This window comes from Myxine glutinosa, chromosome 9 (assembly GCF_964187855.1).
Source record: "Myxine glutinosa chromosome 9, kmMyxGlut1.1, whole genome shotgun sequence".
NCBI classification, from domain to species: domain Eukaryota; kingdom Metazoa; phylum Chordata; class Myxini; order Myxiniformes; family Myxinidae; genus Myxine; species Myxine glutinosa.
This window is the reverse complement of record NC_136269.1, coordinates 75,303,345-75,307,857: the sequence shown is the minus strand read 5'-3', so window position 1 is coordinate 75,307,857 and position 4,513 is coordinate 75,303,345. Positions and strand designations below refer to the sequence as shown.

The 4,513-nt window shown below is 48.6% G+C and overlaps 1 non-coding gene across 1 annotated transcript; it reads left to right on the top strand.

Moving 5' to 3' along the window:
- Positions 1–1,635: 1,635 nt before the first annotated feature.
- TRNAR-ACG (transfer RNA arginine (anticodon ACG)) lies at positions 1,636–1,708 on the top strand. Its single transcript has one exon. It is a non-coding gene; the product is annotated as a tRNA-Arg (tRNA).
- The last annotated feature ends 2,805 nt before the right edge of the window (positions 1,709–4,513 follow it).

Below are 4,513 nucleotides of genomic sequence, written 5' to 3'. Positions count from 1 at the left end.
CGAGCAAGTCAAGTGCTTCGAACAAGTGCAAAAAAAAGTAGTACTTTATCCGTGTGCGGGTGGGTAAACGAGTGTACCGGCCTTACACGTCCTGGAAGCAAGCGGTCGCAAGGTGCACACTTGCTTCGTTTGCTTCCAGGTTACAGTAAGGCCCTTTAATAACCAGCGCAAAAATACGTATTTACAGAAATCATTTTAAAAAAACGAATAAATTGCTACAGTCGTTTATCGAAATCCCATTCGTGATGGCTCACGCCACCTATATCGCGGCATCGGTGCGCAAAGAAGCCCCAGACCACCTGCTCCCCCATGTATGTACCCATAACTTCCAAGTTCGTAAATCATATTGGACCAAACAAGACACACTCACCTTTTAAAGACTTGTTTGTGTCCAGTTGATGTCAGCGGTGCCTCCAAGATTGTCAGGGAATTTGTAGTGGGGGACTCACAGGACTCCAATGACCGGACACAGGTTACAAAAGGTCTAGTTTATTAAACTGTATTCACTTCATCCAATTACCAAAATGATACCGCATAATATAATGGATCAGGTTAACTCTTTTCGCTGGTCCTTCTCGTTCATCCGACACTCCCGTTCGGTCAGCGCTTCACGTAGCAAGTACTCGACTCCAGCCGCAGCTCCCGCTTATATGGACCAACTCGACTTAATCCTCTGTCCGCTGAACTCGTAATCTCTTCTCCGCTGACGTTACTGGTCGCCTTCCTGGCGCCAGCTAGCCCCCCCTGTTGTGAGTTCCATTTATCAAACAATAGGGGGGTGCTCCAGCCTGGGGCTGTGACCAGGTGTTTCAAGAGATTATCATGTTCGTGCACATTCCTAACTCATTTACAAACTCGTCCTTCACAGAGTTTGCATGTAAAATGTATTTGCTTTGTTACCAGGTTAATTAATAAGTTACCAGTGCCAATTAATAAGTTACGCTGAGTTACACTTCCACACAAACCTGCTTTTTTAGTTCTACTTCCTTGAGGAACAGAGAAACCCAAGGTATCACCGCCATCGGAACGAGGGTCAAGCTGGGCTCAAGTCTTTCACGAACCTGCTGGCCAGGCCCAACGTTCAAATATGGTTGGAGGAGGAATTTGTCATTTGTTCCGGCTGCCTGCGAAAGCTCGCCCATGCTTCCTGAAGTACACTGGGATCTGCAACGTCGACCAACGAAGACTGGCAGACCGTCAGTGAAAAGGCACGGTCATGTGAAGTCCAGCAGGGTTCAGAAAGATGTCGTAGGAGGTCAAGCAGGGTTCAGAAAGAGGTCAGAGGAGGTTCAGCAGGGTTCAGAAAGAGGTCATAGGAGGTCCAGCAGGGTACAGAAAGAGGTCGCAGTAGGTCCAGCAGGGTTCAGAAAGAGGTCATGTGAAGTCCAGCAGGGTTCAGATAGAGGTCATGTGAAGTTCAGCAGGGTTCAGAAAGAGGTCATGTGAAGTCCAGCAGGGTTCAGAAAAGTTGGTGCATTCATTTGTGTTCAGCTGCAATTCCGAGTACTTGTCAGAGGCCTTTGTGCGCGTGGCTCAGGAACGTGCACGTCTGCGACAACCGGAGACCCCTTACGTTGATCACTCATTATTGCAGCACTAAAACATATCAGTAGGAGTGATAGCTAGTAGTCACATGGGCCAGTGGCGCAATGGATAACGCGTCTGACTACGAATCAGAAGATTGTAGGTTCGACTCCTACCTGGCTCAAAACTGATTTTGACTTCACTTTTAGCAATATTTAATGAAGTCGCGTGGTCGCTTTGGTTCTTCAACATATTTTCCTGAAGTCGAATTCATTGGAGTGGTAGTCCACCCCTTGGTGACGATTGAGTAACCTTGGTCACCTCTTTAAAATACAGTCGCGACCCTCGCGTCAAGGATTTGGCAACAGATTATGTCATCTTCCCGTTCCAAACCTGCTTTTTTAGTTCTACTTCCTTGAGGAACAGAGAAACCCAAGGTATCACCGCCATCGGAACGAGGGTCAAGCTGGGCTCAAGTCTTGGACGAACCTGCTGGCCAGGCCCAACGTTCAAATATGGTTGGAGGAGGAATTTGTCATTTGTTCCGGCTGCCTGCGAAAGCTCGCCCATGCTTCCTGAAGTACACTGGGATCTGCAACGTCGACCAACGAAGACTGGCAGACCGTCAGTGAAAAGGCACGGTCATGTGAAGTCCAGCAGGGTTCAGAAAGATGTCGTAGGAGGTCAAGCAGGGTTCAGAAAGAGGTCAGAGGAGGTTCAGCAGGGTTCAGAAAGAGGTCATAGGAGGTCCAGCAGGGTACAGAAAGAGGTCGCAGTAGGTCCAGCAGGGCTCAGAAAGAGGTCATGTGAAGTCCAGCAGGGTTCAGATAGAGGTCATGTGAAGTCCAGCAGGGTTCAGATAGAGGTCATGTGAAGTCCAGCAGGGTTCAGAAAGATGTCGTAGGAGGTAAATCAGGGTTCAGAAAGAGGTCAGAGGAGGTTCAGCAGGGTTCAGAAAGAGGTCATAGGAGGTCCAGCAGGGTACAGAAAGAGGTCGCAGTAGGTCCAGCAGGGTTCAGAAAGAGGTCATGTGAAGTCCAGCAGGGTTCAGATAGAGGTCATGTGAAGTCCAGCAGGGTTCAGAAAGGAGTCATGTGAAGTCCAGCAGGGTTCAGATATATGTCATGTGAAGTCCAGCAGGGTTCAGAAAAGTTGGTGCATTCATTTGTGTTCAGCTGCAATTCCGAGTACTTGTCAGAGGCCTTTGTGCGCATGGCTCAGGAACGTGCACGTCTGCGACAACCGGAGACCCCTTACGTTGATCACTCATTATTGCAGCACTAAAACATATCAGTAGGAGTGATAGCTAGTAGTCACATGGGCCAGTGGCGCAATGGATAACGCATCTGACTACGAATCAGAAGATTGTAGGTTCGACTCCTACCTGGCTCAAAACTGATTTTGACTTCACTTTTAGCAATATTTAATGAAGTCGCGTGGTCGCTTTGCTTCTTCAACATATTTTCCTGAAGTCGAATTCATTGGAGTGGTAGTCCACCCCTTGGTGACGATTGAGTAACCTTGGTCACCTCTTTAAAATACAGTCGCGACCCTCGCGTCAAGGATTTGGCAACAGATTACGTCATCTTCCCGTTCCAAACCTGCTTTTTTAGTTCTACTTCCTTGAGGAACAGAGAAACCCAAGGTATCACCGCCATCGGAACGAGGGTCAAGCTGGGCTCAAGTCTTTCACGAACCTGCTGGCCAGGCCCAACGTTCAAATATGGTTGGAGGAGGAATTTGTCATTTGTTCCGGCTGCCTGCGAAAGCTCGCCCATGCTTCCTGAAGTACACTGGGATCTGCAACGTCGACCAACGAAGACTGGCAGACCGTCAGTGAAAAGGCACGGTCATGTGAAGTCCAGCAGGGTTCAGAAAGATGTCGTAGGAGGTCAAGCAGGGTTCAGAAAGAGGTCAGAGGAGGTTCAGCAGGGTTCAGAAAGAGGTCATAGGAGGTCCAGCAGGGTACAGAAAGAGGTCGCAGTAGGTCCAGCAGGGTTCAGAAAGAGGTCATGTGAAGTCCAGCAGGGTTCAGATAGAGGTCATGTGAAGTCCAGCAGGGTACAGATAGAGGTCATGTGAAGTCCAGCAGGGTTCAGAAAGATGTCGTAGGAGGTCAATCAGGGTTCAGAAAGAGGTCAGAGGAGGTTCAGCAGGGTTCAGAAAGAGGTCATAGGAGGTCCAGCAGGGTACAGAAAGAGGTCATAGGAGGTCCAGCAGGGTACAGAAAGAGGTCGCAGTAGGTCCAGCAGGGTTCAGATATATGTCATGTGAAGTCCAGCATGGTTCAGATAGAGGTCGTGTGAAGTCCAGCAGGGTTCAGATAGAGGTCATGTGAAGTTCAGCAGGGTTCAGAAAGAGGTCATGTGAAGTCCAGCAGGGTTCAGAAAAGTTGGTGCATTCATTTGTGTTCAGCTGCAATTCCGAGTACTTGTCAGAGGCCTTTGTGCGCGTGGCTCAGGAACGTGCACGTCTGTGACAACCGGAGACCCCTTACGTTGATCACTCATTATTGCAGCACTAAAACATATCAGTAGGAGTGATAGCTAGTCGTCACATGGGCCAGTGGCGCAATGGATAACGCGTCTGACAACGAATCAGAAGATTGTAGGTTCGACTCCTACCTGGCTCAAAACTGATTTTGACTTCACTTTTAGCAATATTTAATGAAGTCGCGTGGTCGCTTTGCTTCTTCAACATATTTTCCTGAAGTCGAATTCATTGGAGTGGTAGTTCACCCCTTGGTGACGATTGAGTAACCTTGGTCACCTCTTTAAAATACAGTCGCGACCCTCGCGTCAAGGATTTGGCAACAGATTACGTCATCTTCCCGTTCCAAACCTGCTTTTTTAGTTCTACTTCCTTGAGGAACAGAGAAACCCAAGGTATCACCGCCATCGGAACGAGGGTCAAGCTGGGCTCAAGTCTTTCACGAACCTGCTGGCCAGGCCCAACGTTCAAATATGGTTGGAGGAGGAATTTGTCATTT